Raw genomic sequence first — 15,774 nt, 5'->3', positions numbered from 1 at the left:
ATCTCCTGTTGCTTCTATGAAGGCCATAATAGACGACATCACCAAACAGCTCCATAGTCACATACACAGCAAAGGAGAGATGTTGTTTACACCTAGTGATGTCAGTGGTATTGAGTGACATCACAGCACAGTGCTAAGGCTCCTGGGCCTGGACACAGCAGCGGCTGCAATATCTCAACGGAGAATACGTTTATATATATGTGTGTGTGTGCGCGTGTATATATATATATATATATATATATATATATATATATATATATATATATTTCTCCGCCGAAATCACTTTTAAACCCATTTCCACCTTTTTTTCCCTTCTCTTCCTCTTACTTTTTTTTCACGTTTTTTTACGTTTTTCTCCTTTTCGCCTCTTTTCTGGGCGTATTATTCTTCTTTTTCTTCTTTTTTTTCGTCTAATGCATACCCCATCAGTGCAGCAATGCTTATTCAATACCGCCAGCAGATGGAGACACTGGGGGATAATTTTCTAAGGATTTATACTGATTTTTCCTGTCTGAATTTGTCGCACAGAAAGTTGCAGGCCAAATATGTGTGACATTTCTGCGACTTTAGCTTCTAGAGCATTTTTACAACATTATACATAGGTGCTGAATACATAAAAAGCGACTGTTCAGCGACAGACAAGTCGCATCGGCTGAAAGTAGGCCAGAATGTCAGTCCATGTTGGAGCAGGTTTAGATACAGTCTAAAGTATAGATCTCAAAGTCTGTGCACAGAATTTAGCAAGGGCCTCGCACCTTCTGATGCATCAGGTAGGTGCACAATAGCATAGCCTAACCCTCTGTACTTTGGTCTATATTGATGCGGGACATAGACAGCCAGCTGATGACCAATCCATTAGTGCAATGGATGGCTGGAAGCATTTGTCTTTGCCTTTGCAATACCACAGAAGCAATGCATGGTCAATGTACAGCAATGACACACCTGTGTGAACAGCCAGGAGACCCCCCCCCCCCCATGTTATGTTACATAGTTACATAGTAAGTACGGTCGAAAAAAGACATATGTCCATCAAGTTCAACCAGGGAATTAAGGGGTAGGGGTGTGGCGCGATATTGGGGAAGGGATGAGATTTTATATTTCTTCATAAGCATTAATCTTATTTTGTCAATTAGGAACATTCAGCACCCACCCGCTATCAAGGCAGCTGCCTATCATGTCATGCCCTACCTGCACAGGTGTGCTGGCTACTCAAATGATCCAATTAAGGAGGCCATTTAGTCAGCAGCAGCAGAAGTCCTGTGCCTGGACGCTCCAACAGCGGCCAGACACAAGCAGAAGCAGAAGCATCAGAAGCAGCAGCAGCACCACCTTTTGTTTTTTGGCTGCAGCAGCAGCAAGGCCCACAGGGCTGGCTAGCTGGCTAGCCAGCAAGCAGGTAGCAATGAAAGTAGGAATCTTTCTTTTTAACCCTGTAAGGGGGTGGTGCACTGTACCCGAAGATACTGCCATATCGGGTCAATGCATAGGGCGACGGAAGCAAGCTTCGAAATCGGCCCCCGTTCTCAAAAATCCATTTAATATATGGTCCCCAGATAGGGGACGTATCAGATATTAAACTGATAAGAACAGATACTACACTTGATCTTAGCCAAAAGGCCGAGAAGCGATAACCGTGAAAGGGGCGGGCCCAACAAGGTGCCCTTCATGGGCACTATCACTGCTTGCTGTCAGGGAGGCTGCCAGACAATTTTCCATGCACACTCTGGGCTGGGGGGCAGTCAACCACCAGTACACACAGCAGAACCTAAACCCATACCATTATTGCTAAGCAGCAAGACAGGGGCCCATTGCACTCCCACGGGGCCTTTTTAAATGCAATCCATAACCCGGATTTGCCAGGAACCCTTCTTACTCCTCCTACTTGCATGTGACACTGGGCTTAGGATCTGCATAGGAAACACACACACAAGCACACACCTACCTTTGTTGCCTGCAGATGCCTCCTTGGCTGTCCCCAAACGGTATCAAACCAACACCCACGGGAAGCTGTAAGCATAGAGGACATGCCTGCACCCCATTGGACTTACCTGTGTGGGTTAAACCCGGGTTATTTGACAACCTATGGCGGTGATGGTTCTGCTCAGGCAGAGCAGTGCTGATGCTCCTCATAAAGCTGTCGCTGCTGTGAAGGTTCTAGGTGACATCACAAATCCCTATGGTTACATACACAACAAAGCTGGGTTGTTGTTGTTTACACTCTGCAAGGCCTGTGGAAGTGAGTGACATCATAGCACTGTAGTTCTGAGGGTTCTAGATGGATGCAACAATCTCCTGTTGCTTCTATGAAGGCCATAATAGACGACATCACCAAACAGCTCCATAGTCACATACACAGCAAAGGAGAGATGTTGTTTACACCTAGTGATGTCAGTGGTATTGAGTGACATCACAGCACAGTGCTAAGGCTCCTGGGCCTGGACACAGCAGCGGCTGCAATATCTCAACGGAGAATACGTTTATATATATGTGTGTGTGTGCGCGTGTATATATATATATATATATATATATATATATATATATATATATATATATTTCTCCGCCGAAATCACTTTTAAACCCATTTCCACCTTTTTTTCCCTTCTCTTCCTCTTACTTTTTTTTCACGTTTTTTTACGTTTTTCTCCTTTTCGCCTCTTTTCTGGGCGTATTATTCTTCTTTTTCTTCTTTTTTTTCGTCTAATGCATACCCCATCAGTGCAGCAATGCTTATTCAATACCGCCAGCAGATGGAGACACTGGGGGATAATTTTCTAAGGATTTATACTGATTTTTCCTGTCTGAATTTGTCGCACAGAAAGTTGCAGGCCAAATATGTGTGACATTTCTGCGACTTTAGCTTCTAGAGCATTTTTACAACATTATACATAGGTGCTGAATACATAAAAAGCGACTGTTCAGCGACAGACAAGTCGCATCGGCTGAAAGTAGGCCAGAATGTCAGTCCATGTTGGAGCAGGTTTAGATACAGTCTAAAGTATAGATCTCAAAGTCTGTGCACAGAATTTAGCAAGGGCCTCGCACCTTCTGATGCATCAGGTAGGTGCACAATAGCATAGCCTAACCCTCTGTACTTTGGTCTATATTGATGCGGGACATAGACAGCCAGCTGATGACCAATCCATTAGTGCAATGGATGGCTGGAAGCATTTGTCTTTGCCTTTGCAATACCACAGAAGCAATGCATGGTCAATGTACAGCAATGACACACCTGTGTGAACAGCCAGGAGACCCCCCCCCCCCCATGTTATGTTACATAGTTACATAGTAAGTACGGTCGAAAAAAGACATATGTCCATCAAGTTCAACCAGGGAATTAAGGGGTAGGGGTGTGGCGCGATATTGGGGAAGGGATGAGATTTTATATTTCTTCATAAGCATTAATCTTATTTTGTCAATTAGGAACATTCAGCACCCACCCGCTATCAAGGCAGCTGCCTATCATGTCATGCCCTACCTGCACAGGTGTGCTGGCTACTCAAATGATCCAATTAAGGAGGCCATTTAGTCAGCAGCAGCAGAAGTCCTGTGCCTGGACGCTCCAACAGCGGCCAGACACAAGCAGAAGCAGAAGCATCAGAAGCAGCAGCAGCACCACCTTTTGTTTTTTGGCTGCAGCAGCAGCAAGGCCCACAGGGCTGGCTAGCTGGCTAGCCAGCAAGCAGGTAGCAATGAAAGTAGGAATCTTTCTTTTTAACCCTGTAAGGGGGTGGTGCACTGTACCCGAAGATACTGCCATATCGGGTCAATGCATAGGGCGACGGAAGCAAGCTTCGAAATCGGCCCCCGTTCTCAAAAATCCATTTAATATATGGTCCCCAGATAGGGGACGTATCAGATATTAAACTGATAAGAACAGATACTACACTTGATCTTAGCCAAAAGGCCGAGAAGCGATAACCGTGAAAGGGGCGGGCCCAACAAGGTGCCCTTCATGGGCACTATCACTGCTTGCTGTCAGGGAGGCTGCCAGACAATTTTCCATGCACACTCTGGGCTGGGGGGCAGTCAACCACCAGTACACACAGCAGAACCTAAACCCATACCATTATTGCTAAGCAGCAAGACAGGGGCCCATTGCACTCCCACGGGGCCTTTTTAAATGCAATCCATAACCCGGATTTGCCAGGAACCCTTCTTACTCCTCCTACTTGCATGTGACACTGGGCTTAGGATCTGCATAGGAAACACACACACAAGCACACACCTACCTTTGTTGCCTGCAGATGCCTCCTTGGCTGTCCCCAAACGGTATCAAACCAACACCCACGGGAAGCTGTAAGCATAGAGGACATGCCTGCACCCCATTGGACTTACCTGTGTGGGTTAAACCCGGGTTATTTGACAACCTATGGCGGTGATGGTTCTGCTCAGGCAGAGCAGTGCTGATGCTCCTCATAAAGCTGTCGCTGCTGTGAAGGTTCTAGGTGACATCACAAATCCCTATGGTTACATACACAACAAAGCTGGGTTGTTGTTGTTTACACTCTGCAAGGCCTGTGGAAGTGAGTGACATCATAGCACTGTAGTTCTGAGGGTTCTAGATGGATGCAACAATCTCCTGTTGCTTCTATGAAGGCCATAATAGACGACATCACCAAACAGCTCCATAGTCACATACACAGCAAAGGAGAGATGTTGTTTACACCTAGTGATGTCAGTGGTATTGAGTGACATCACAGCACAGTGCTAAGGCTCCTGGGCCTGGACACAGCAGCGGCTGCAATATCTCAACGGAGAATACGTTTATATATATGTGTGTGTGTGCGCGTATATATATATATATATATATATATATATATATATATATATATTTCTCCGCCGAAATCACTTTTAAACCCATTTCCACCTTTTTTTCCCTTCTCTTCCTCTTACTTTTTTTTCACGTTTTTTTACGTTTTTCTCCTTTTCGCCTCTTTTCTGGGCGTATTATTCTTCTTTTTCTTCTTTTTTTTCGTCTAATGCATACCCCATCAGTGCAGCAATGCTTATTCAATACCGCCAGCAGATGGAGACACTGGGGGATAATTTTCTAAGGATTTATACTGATTTTTCCTGTCTGAATTTGTCGCACAGAAAGTTGCAGGCCAAATATGTGTGACATTTCTGCGACTTTAGCTTCTAGAGCATTTTTACAACATTATACATAGGTGCTGAATACATAAAAAGCGACTGTTCAGCGACAGACAAGTCGCATCGGCTGAAAGTAGGCCAGAATGTCAGTCCATGTTGGAGCAGGTTTAGATACAGTCTAAAGTATAGATCTCAAAGTCTGTGCACAGAATTTAGCAAGGGCCTCGCACCTTCTGATGCATCAGGTAGGTGCACAATAGCATAGCCTAACCCTCTGTACTTTGGTCTATATTGATGCGGGACATAGACAGCCAGCTGATGACCAATCCATTACTGCAATGGATGGCTGGAAGCATTTGTCTTTGCCTTTGCAATACCACAGAAGCAATGCATGGTCAATGTACAGCAATGACACACCTGTGTGAACAGCCAGGAGACACCCCCCCCCCCCCCCATGTTATGTTACATAGTTACATAGTTAGTACGGTCGAAAAAAGACATATGTCCATCAAGTTCAACCAGGGAATTAAGGGGTAGGGGTGTGGCGCGATATTGGGGAAGGGATGAGATTTTATATTTCTTCTTAAGCATTAATCTTATTTTGTCAATTAGGAACATTCAGCACCCACCCGCTATCAAGGCAGCTGCCTATCATGTCATGCCCTACCTGCACAGGTGTGCTGGCTACTCAAATGATCCAATTAAGGAGGCCATTTAGTCAGCAGCAGCAGAAGTCCTGTGCCTGGACGCTCCAACAGCGGCCAGACACAAGCAGAAGCAGAAGCATCAGAAGCAGCAGCAGCACCACCTTTTGTTTTTTGGCTGCAGCAGCAGCAAGGCCCACAGGGCTGGCTAGCTGGCTAGCCAGCAAGCAGGTAGCAATGAAAGTAGGAATCTTTCTTTTTAACCCTGTAAGGGGGTGGTGCACTGTACCCGAAGATACTGCCATATCGGGTCAATGCATAGGGCGACGGAAGCAAGCTTCGAAATCGGCCCCCGTTCTCAAAAATCCATTTAATATATGGTCCCCAGATAGGGGACGTATCAGATATTAAACTGATAAGAACAGATACTACACTTGATCTTAGCCAAAAGGCCGAGAAGCGATAACCGTGAAAGGGGCGGGCCCAACAAGGTGCCCTTCATGGGCACTATCACTGCTTGCTGTCAGGGAGGCTGCCAGACAATTTTCCATGCACACTCTGGGCTGGGGGGCAGTCAACCACCAGTACACACAGCAGAACCTAAACCCATACCATTATTGCTAAGCAGCAAGACAGGGGCCCATTGCACTCCCACGGGGCCTTTTTAAATGCAATCCATAACCCGGATTTGCCAGGAACCCTTCTTACTCCTCCTACTTGCATGTGACACTGGGCTTAGGATCTGCATAGGAAACACACACACAAGCACACACCTACCTTTGTTGCCTGCAGATGCCTCCTTGGCTGTCCCCAAACGGTATCAAACCAACACCCACGGGAAGCTGTAAGCATAGAGGACATGCCTGCACCCCATTGGACTTACCTGTGTGGGTTAAACCCGGGTTATTTGACAACCTATGGCGGTGATGGTTCTGCTCAGGCAGAGCAGTGCTGATGCTCCTCATAAAGCTGTCGCTGCTGTGAAGGTTCTAGGTGACATCACAAATCCCTATGGTTACATACACAACAAAGCTGGGTTGTTGTTGTTTACACTCTGCAAGGCCTGTGGAAGTGAGTGACATCATAGCACTGTAGTTCTGAGGGTTCTAGATGGATGCAACAATCTCCTGTTGCTTCTATGAAGGCCATAATAGACGACATCACCAAACAGCTCCATAGTCACATACACAGCAAAGGAGAGATGTTGTTTACACCTAGTGATGTCAGTGGTATTGAGTGACATCACAGCACAGTGCTAAGGCTCCTGGGCCTGGACACAGCAGCGGCTGCAATATCTCAACGGAGAATACGTTTATATATATGTGTGTGTGTGCGCGTATATATATATATATATATATATATATATATATATATATATATATATATATATTTCTCCGCCGAAATCACTTTTAAACCCATTTCCACCTTTTTTTCCCTTCTCTTCCTCTTACTTTTTTTTCACGTTTTTTTACGTTTTTCTCCTTTTCGCCTCTTTTCTGGGCGTATTATTCTTCTTTTTCTTCTTTTTTTTCGTCTAATGCATACCCCATCAGTGCAGCAATGCTTATTCAATACCGCCAGCAGATGGAGACACTGGGGGATAATTTTCTAAGGATTTATACTGATTTTTCCTGTCTGAATTTGTCGCACAGAAAGTTGCAGGCCAAATATGTGTGACATTTCTGCGACTTTAGCTTCTAGAGCATTTTTACAACATTATACATAGGTGCTGAATACATAAAAAGCGACTGTTCAGCGACAGACAAGTCGCATCGGCTGAAAGTAGGCCAGAATGTCAGTCCATGTTGGAGCAGGTTTAGATACAGTCTAAAGTATAGATCTCAAAGTCTGTGCACAGAATTTAGCAAGGGCCTCGCACCTTCTGATGCATCAGGTAGGTGCACAATAGCATAGCCTAACCCTCTGTACTTTGGTCTATATTGATGCGGGACATAGACAGCCAGCTGATGACCAATCCATTACTGCAATGGATGGCTGGAAGCATTTGTCTTTGCCTTTGCAATACCACAGAAGCAATGCATGGTCAATGTACAGCAATGACACACCTGTGTGAACAGCCAGGAGACACCCCCCCCCCCCCCATGTTATGTTACATAGTTACATAGTTAGTACGGTCGAAAAAAGACATATGTCCATCAAGTTCAACCAGGGAATTAAGGGGTAGGGGTGTGGCGCGATATTGGGGAAGGGATGAGATTTTATATTTCTTCTTAAGCATTAATCTTATTTTGTCAATTAGGAACATTCAGCACCCACCCGCTATCAAGGCAGCTGCCTATCATGTCATGCCCTACCTGCACAGGTGTGCTGGCTACTCAAATGATCCAATTAAGGAGGCCATTTAGTCAGCAGCAGCAGAAGTCCTGTGCCTGGACGCTCCAACAGCGGCCAGACACAAGCAGAAGCAGAAGCATCAGAAGCAGCAGCAGCACCACCTTTTGTTTTTTGGCTGCAGCAGCAGCAAGGCCCACAGGGCTGGCTAGCTGGCTAGCCAGCAAGCAGGTAGCAATGAAAGTAGGAATCTTTCTTTTTAACCCTGTAAGGGGGTGGTGCACTGTACCCGAAGATACTGCCATATCGGGTCAATGCATAGGGCGACGGAAGCAAGCTTCGAAATCGGCCCCCGTTCTCAAAAATCCATTTAATATATGGTCCCCAGATAGGGGACGTATCAGATATTAAACTGATAAGAACAGATACTACACTTGATCTTAGCCAAAAGGCCGAGAAGCGATAACCGTGAAAGGGGCGGGCCCAACAAGGTGCCCTTCATGGGCACTATCACTGCTTGCTGTCAGGGAGGCTGCCAGACAATTTTCCATGCACACTCTGGGCTGGGGGGCAGTCAACCACCAGTACACACAGCAGAACCTAAACCCATACCATTATTGCTAAGCAGCAAGACAGGGGCCCATTGCACTCCCACGGGGCCTTTTTAAATGCAATCCATAACCCGGATTTGCCAGGAACCCTTCTTACTCCTCCTACTTGCATGTGACACTGGGCTTAGGATCTGCATAGGAAACACACACACAAGCACACACCTACCTTTGTTGCCTGCAGATGCCTCCTTGGCTGTCCCCAAACGGTATCAAACCAACACCCACGGGAAGCTGTAAGCATAGAGGACATGCCTGCACCCCATTGGACTTACCTGTGTGGGTTAAACCCGGGTTATTTGACAACCTATGGCGGTGATGGTTCTGCTCAGGCAGAGCAGTGCTGATGCTCCTCATAAAGCTGTCGCTGCTGTGAAGGTTCTAGGTGACATCACAAATCCCTATGGTTACATACACAACAAAGCTGGGTTGTTGTTGTTTACACTCTGCAAGGCCTGTGGAAGTGAGTGACATCATAGCACTGTAGTTCTGAGGGTTCTAGATGGATGCAACAATCTCCTGTTGCTTCTATGAAGGCCATAATAGACGACATCACCAAACAGCTCCATAGTCACATACACAGCAAAGGAGAGATGTTGTTTACACCTAGTGATGTCAGTGGTATTGAGTGACATCACAGCACAGTGCTAAGGCTCCTGGGCCTGGACACAGCAGCGGCTGCAATATCTCAACGGAGAATACGTTTATATATATGTGTGTGTGTGCGCGTATATATATATATATATATATATATATATATATATTTCTCCGCCGAAATCACTTTTAAACCCATTTCCACCTTTTTTTCCCTTCTCTTCCTCTTACTTTTTTTTCACGTTTTTTTACGTTTTTCTCCTTTTCGCCTCTTTTCTGGGCGTATTATTCTTCTTTTTCTTCTTTTTTTTCGTCTAATGCATACCCCATCAGTGCAGCAATGCTTATTCAATACCGCCAGCAGATGGAGACACTGGGGGATAATTTTCTAAGGATTTATACTGATTTTTCCTGTCTGAATTTGTCGCACAGAAAGTTGCAGGCCAAATATGTGTGACATTTCTGCGACTTTAGCTTCTAGAGCATTTTTACAACATTATACATAGGTGCTGAATACATAAAAAGCGACTGTTCAGCGACAGACAAGTCGCATCGGCTGAAAGTAGGCCAGAATGTCAGTCCATGTTGGAGCAGGTTTAGATACAGTCTAAAGTATAGATCTCAAAGTCTGTGCACAGAATTTAGCAAGGGCCTCGCACCTTCTGATGCATCAGGTAGGTGCACAATAGCATAGCCTAACCCTCTGTACTTTGGTCTATATTGATGCGGGACATAGACAGCCAGCTGATGACCAATCCATTACTGCAATGGATGGCTGGAAGCATTTGTCTTTGCCTTTGCAATACCACAGAAGCAATGCATGGTCAATGTACAGCAATGACACACCTGTGTGAACAGCCAGGAGACACCCCCCCCCCCCCCATGTTATGTTACATAGTTACATAGTTAGTACGGTCGAAAAAAGACATATGTCCATCAAGTTCAACCAGGGAATTAAGGGGTAGGGGTGTGGCGCGATATTGGGGAAGGGATGAGATTTTATATTTCTTCTTAAGCATTAATCTTATTTTGTCAATTAGGAACATTCAGCACCCACCCGCTATCAAGGCAGCTGCCTATCATGTCATGCCCTACCTGCACAGGTGTGCTGGCTACTCAAATGATCCAATTAAGGAGGCCATTTAGTCAGCAGCAGCAGAAGTCCTGTGCCTGGACGCTCCAACAGCGGCCAGACACAAGCAGAAGCAGAAGCATCAGAAGCAGCAGCAGCACCACCTTTTGTTTTTTGGCTGCAGCAGCAGCAAGGCCCACAGGGCTGGCTAGCTGGCTAGCCAGCAAGCAGGTAGCAATGAAAGTAGGAATCTTTCTTTTTAACCCTGTAAGGGGGTGGTGCACTGTACCCGAAGATACTGCCATATCGGGTCAATGCATAGGGCGACGGAAGCAAGCTTCGAAATCGGCCCCCGTTCTCAAAAATCCATTTAATATATGGTCCCCAGATAGGGGACGTATCAGATATTAAACTGATAAGAACAGATACTACACTTGATCTTAGCCAAAAGGCCGAGAAGCGATAACCGTGAAAGGGGCGGGCCCAACAAGGTGCCCTTCATGGGCACTATCACTGCTTGCTGTCAGGGAGGCTGCCAGACAATTTTCCATGCACACTCTGGGCTGGGGGGCAGTCAACCACCAGTACACACAGCAGAACCTAAACCCATACCATTATTGCTAAGCAGCAAGACAGGGGCCCATTGCACTCCCACGGGGCCTTTTTAAATGCAATCCATAACCCGGATTTGCCAGGAACCCTTCTTACTCCTCCTACTTGCATGTGACACTGGGCTTAGGATCTGCATAGGAAACACACACACAAGCACACACCTACCTTTGTTGCCTGCAGATGCCTCCTTGGCTGTCCCCAAACGGTATCAAACCAACACCCACGGGAAGCTGTAAGCATAGAGGACATGCCTGCACCCCATTGGACTTACCTGTGTGGGTTAAACCCGGGTTATTTGACAACCTATGGCGGTGATGGTTCTGCTCAGGCAGAGCAGTGCTGATGCTCCTCATAAAGCTGTCGCTGCTGTGAAGGTTCTAGGTGACATCACAAATCCCTATGGTTACATACACAACAAAGCTGGGTTGTTGTTGTTTACACTCTGCAAGGCCTGTGGAAGTGAGTGACATCATAGCACTGTAGTTCTGAGGGTTCTAGATGGATGCAACAATCTCCTGTTGCTTCTATGAAGGCCATAATAGACGACATCACCAAACAGCTCCATAGTCACATACACAGCAAAGGAGAGATGTTGTTTACACCTAGTGATGTCAGTGGTATTGAGTGACATCACAGCACAGTGTTAAGGCTCCTGGGCCTGGACACAGCAGCGGCTGCAATATCTCAACGGAGAATACGTTTATATATATGTGTGTGTGTGCGCGTATATATATATATATATATATATATATATATATATATATATATATTTCTCCGCCGAAATCACTTTTAAACCCATTTCCCCTTTTTTTTCCCTTCTCTTCCTCTTACTTTTTTTTCACGTTTTTTTACGTTTTTCTCCTTTTCGCCTCTTTTCTGGGCGTATTATTCTTCTTTTTCTTATTTTTTTTCGTCTAATGCATACCCCATCAGTGCAGCAGTGCTTATTCAATACCGCCAGCAGATGGAGACACTGGGGGATAATTTTCTAAGGATTTATACTGATTTTTCCTGTCTGAATTTGTCGCACAGAAAGTTGCAGGCCAAATATGTGTGACATTTCTGCGACTTTAGCTTCTAGAGCATTTTTACAACATTATACATAGGTGCTGAATACATAAAAAGCGACTGTTCAGCGACAGACAAGTCGCATTGGCTGAAAGTAGGCCAGAATGTCAGTCCATGTTGGAGCAGGTTTAGATACAGTCTAAAGTATAGATCTCAAAGTCTGTGCACAGAATTTAGCAAGGGCCTCGCACCTTCTGATGCATCAGGTAGGTGCACAATAGCATAGCCTAACCCTCTGTACTTTGGTCTATATTGATGCGGGACATAGACAGCCAGCTGATGACCAATCCATTAGTGCAATGGATGGCTGGAAGCATTTGTCTTTGCCTTTGCAATACCACAGAAGCAATGCATGGTCAATGTACAGCAATGACACACCTGTGTGAACAGCCAGGAGACCCCCCCCCCCCCCCCCCCCCCATGTTATGTTACATAGTTACATAGTTAGTACGGTCGAAAAAAGACATATGTCCATCAAGTTCAACCAGGGAATCAAGGGGTAGGGGTGTGGCGCGATATTGGGGAAGGGATGAGATTTTATATTTCTTCATAAGCATTAATCTTATTTTGTCAATTAGGAACATTCAGCACCCACCCGCTATCAAGGCAGCTGCCTATCATGTCATGCCCTACCTGCACAGGTGTGCTGGCTACTCAAATGATCCAATTAAGGAGGCCATTTAGTCAGCAGCAGCAGAAGTCCTGTGCCTGGACGCTCCAACAGCGGCCAGACACAAGCAGAAGCAGAAGCAGCAGAAGCAGCAGCAGCACCACCTTTTGTTTTTTGGCTGCAGCAGCAGCAAGGCCCACAGGGCTGGCTAGCTGGCTAGCCAGCAAGCAGGTAGCAATGAAATTAGGAATCTTTCTTTTTAACCCTGTAAGGGGGTGGTGCACTGTACCCGAAGATACTGCCATATCGGGTCAATGCATAGGGCGACGGAAGCAAGCTTCGAAATCGGCCCCCGTTCTCAAAAATCCATTTAATATATGGTCCCCAGATAGGGGACGTATCAGATATTAAACTGATAAGAACAGATACTACACTTGATCTTAGCCAAAAGGCCGAGAAGCGATAACCGTGAAAGGGGCGGGCCCAACAAGGTGCCCTTCATGGGCACTATCACTGCTTGCTGTCAGGGAGGCTGCCAGACAATTTTCCATGCACACTCTGGGCTGGGGGGCAGTCAACCACCAGTACACACAGCAGAACCTAAACCCATACCATTATTGCTAAGCAGCAAGACAGGGGCCCATTGCACTCCCACGGGGCCTTTTTAAATGCAATCCATAACCCGGATTTGCCAGGAACCCTTCTTACTCCTCCTACTTGCATGTGACACTGGGCTTAGGATCTGCATAGGAAACACACACACAAGCACACACCTACCTTTGTTGCCTGCAGATGCCTCCTTGGCTGTCCCCAAACGGTATCAAACCAACACCCACGGGAAGCTGTAAGCATAGAGGACATGCCTGCACCCCATTGGACTTACCTGTGTGGGTTAAACCCGGGTTATTTGACAACCTATGGCGGTGATGGTTCTGCTCAGGCAGAGCAGTGCTGATGCTCCTCATAAAGCTGTCGCTGCTGTGAAGGTTCTAGGTGACATCACAAATCCCTATGGTTACATACACAACAAAGCTGGGTTGTTGTTGTTTACACTCTGCAAGGCCTGTGGAAGTGAGTGACATCATAGCACTGTAGTTCTGAGGGTTCTAGATGGATGCAACAATCTCCTGTTGCTTCTATGAAGGCCATAATAGACGACATCACCAAACAGCTCCATAGTCACATACACAGCAAAGGAGAGATGTTGTTTACACCTAGTGATGTCAGTGGTATTGAGTGACATCACAGCACAGTGCTAAGGCTCCTGGGCCTGGACACAGCAGCGGCTGCAATATCTCAACGGAGAATACGTGTGTGTGCGCGTATATATATATATATATATATATATATATATATATATATATATATATATATTTCTCCGCCGAAATCACTTTTAAACCCATTTCCACCTTTTTTTCCCTTCTCTTCCTCTTACTTTTTTTTCACGTTTTTTTACGTTTTTCTCCTTTTCGCCTCTTTTCTGGGCGTATTATTCTTCTTTTTCTTCTTTTTTTTCGTCTAATGCATACCCCATCAGTGCAGCAGTGCTTATTCAATACCGCCAGCAGATGGAGACACTGGGGGATAATTTTCTAAGGATTTATACTGATTTTTCCTGTCTGAATTTGTCGCACAGAAAGTTGCAGGCCAAATATGTGTGACATTTCTGCGACTTTAGCTTCTAGAGCATTTTTACAACATTATACATAGGTGCTGAATACATAAAAAGCGACTGTTCAGCGACAGACAAGTCGCATCGGCTGAAAGTAGGCCAGAATGTCAGTCCATGTTGGAGCAGGTTTAGATACAGTCTAAAGTATAGATCTCAAAGTCTGTGCACAGAATTTAGCAAGGGCCTCGCACCTTCTGATGCATCAGGTAGGTGCACAATAGCATAGCCTAACCCTCTGTACTTTGGTCTATATTGATGCGGGACATAGACAGCCAGCTGATGACCAATCCATTAGTGCAATGGATGGCTGGAAGCATTTGTCTTTGCCTTTGCAATACCACAGAAGCAATGCATGGTCAATGTACAGCAATGACACACCTGTGTGAACAGCCAGGAGACCCCCCCCCCCCCCCCCCATGTTATGTTACATAGTTACATAGTTAGTACGGTCGAAAAAAGACATATGTCCATCAAGTTCAACCAGGGAATCAAGGGGTAGGGGTGTGGCGCGATATTGGGGAAGGGATGAGATTTTATATTTCTTCATAAGCATTAATCTTATTTTGTCAATTAGGAACATTCAGCACCCACCCGCTATCAAGGCAGCTGCCTATCATGTCATGCCCTACCTGCACAGGTGTGCTGGCTACTCAAATGATCCAATTAAGGAGGCCATTTAGTCAGCAGCAGCAGAAGTCCTGTGCCTGGACGCTCCAACAGCGGCCAGACACAAGCAGAAGCAGAAGCAGCAGAAGCAGCAGCAGCACCACCTTTTGTTTTTTGGCTGCAGCAGCAGCAAGGCCCACAGGGCTGGCTAGCTGGCTAGCCAGCAAGCAGGTAGCAATGAAAGTAGGAATCTTTCTTTTTAACCCTGTAAGGGGGTGGTGCACTGTACCCGAAGATACTGCCATATCGGGTCAATGCATAGGGCGACGGAAGCAAGCTTCGAAATCGGCCCCCGTTCTCAAAAATCCATTTAATATATGGTCCCCAGATAGGGGACGTATCAGATATTAAACTGATAAGAACAGATACTACACTTGATCTTAGCCAAAAGGCCGAGAAGCGATAACCGTGAAAGGGGCGGGCCCAACAAGGTGCCCTTCATGGGCACTATCACTGCTTGCTGTCAGGGAGGCTGCCAGACAATTTTCCATGCACACTCTGGGCTGGGGGGCAGTCAACCACCAGTACACACAGCAGAACCTAAACCCATACCATTATTGCTAAGCAGCAAGACAGGGGCCCATTGCACTCCCACGGGGCCTTTTTAAATGCAATCCATAACCCGGATTTGCCAGGAACCCTTCTTACTCCTCCTACTTGCATGTGACACTGGGCTTAGGATCTGCATAGGAAACACACACACAAGCACACACCTACCTTTGTTGCCTGCAGATGCCTCCTTGGCTGTCCCCAAACGGTATCAAACCAACACCCACGGGAAGCTGTAAGCATAGAGGACATGCCTGCACCCCATTGGACTTACCTGTGTGGGTTAAACCCGGGTT

At 46.1% G+C, this 15,774-nt stretch overlaps 7 non-coding genes across 7 annotated transcripts; all 7 read right to left on the bottom strand.

Moving 5' to 3' along the window:
* Nucleotides 1-1,438: 1,438 nt before the first annotated feature.
* On the bottom strand, nucleotides 1,439-1,629 carry LOC130344014 (U2 spliceosomal RNA). The gene has a single exon (XR_008883131.1). It is a non-coding gene; the product is annotated as a U2 spliceosomal RNA (small nuclear RNA).
* Nucleotides 1,630-3,725: 2,096 nt separating this feature from the next.
* Nucleotides 3,726-3,916, bottom strand: LOC130344012 (U2 spliceosomal RNA). The gene has a single exon (XR_008883129.1). It is a non-coding gene; the product is annotated as a U2 spliceosomal RNA (small nuclear RNA).
* Nucleotides 3,917-6,008: 2,092 nt separating this feature from the next.
* On the bottom strand, nucleotides 6,009-6,199 carry LOC130344011 (U2 spliceosomal RNA). Its single transcript, XR_008883128.1, has one exon. It is a non-coding gene; the product is annotated as a U2 spliceosomal RNA (small nuclear RNA).
* A 2,101-nt stretch (nucleotides 6,200-8,300) lies between these two features.
* LOC130344010 (U2 spliceosomal RNA) lies at nucleotides 8,301-8,491 on the bottom strand. Its single transcript, XR_008883127.1, has one exon. It is a non-coding gene; the product is annotated as a U2 spliceosomal RNA (small nuclear RNA).
* A 2,083-nt stretch (nucleotides 8,492-10,574) lies between these two features.
* Nucleotides 10,575-10,765, bottom strand: LOC130344009 (U2 spliceosomal RNA). The gene has a single exon (XR_008883126.1). It is a non-coding gene; the product is annotated as a U2 spliceosomal RNA (small nuclear RNA).
* A 2,099-nt stretch (nucleotides 10,766-12,864) lies between these two features.
* Nucleotides 12,865-13,055, bottom strand: LOC130344008 (U2 spliceosomal RNA). The gene has a single exon (XR_008883125.1). It is a non-coding gene; the product is annotated as a U2 spliceosomal RNA (small nuclear RNA).
* A 2,087-nt stretch (nucleotides 13,056-15,142) lies between these two features.
* Nucleotides 15,143-15,333, bottom strand: LOC130344006 (U2 spliceosomal RNA). Its single transcript, XR_008883124.1, has one exon. It is a non-coding gene; the product is annotated as a U2 spliceosomal RNA (small nuclear RNA).
* Between the last annotated feature and the right edge of the window lie 441 nt (nucleotides 15,334-15,774).

This window comes from Hyla sarda, unplaced genomic scaffold (genome assembly GCF_029499605.1).
Source record: "Hyla sarda isolate aHylSar1 unplaced genomic scaffold, aHylSar1.hap1 scaffold_698, whole genome shotgun sequence".
Lineage (NCBI taxonomy): Eukaryota > Metazoa > Chordata > Amphibia > Anura > Hylidae > Hyla > Hyla sarda.
Note: the sequence above shows the minus strand (reverse complement) of the source record. Positions and strands in the feature narration are given on the sequence as shown.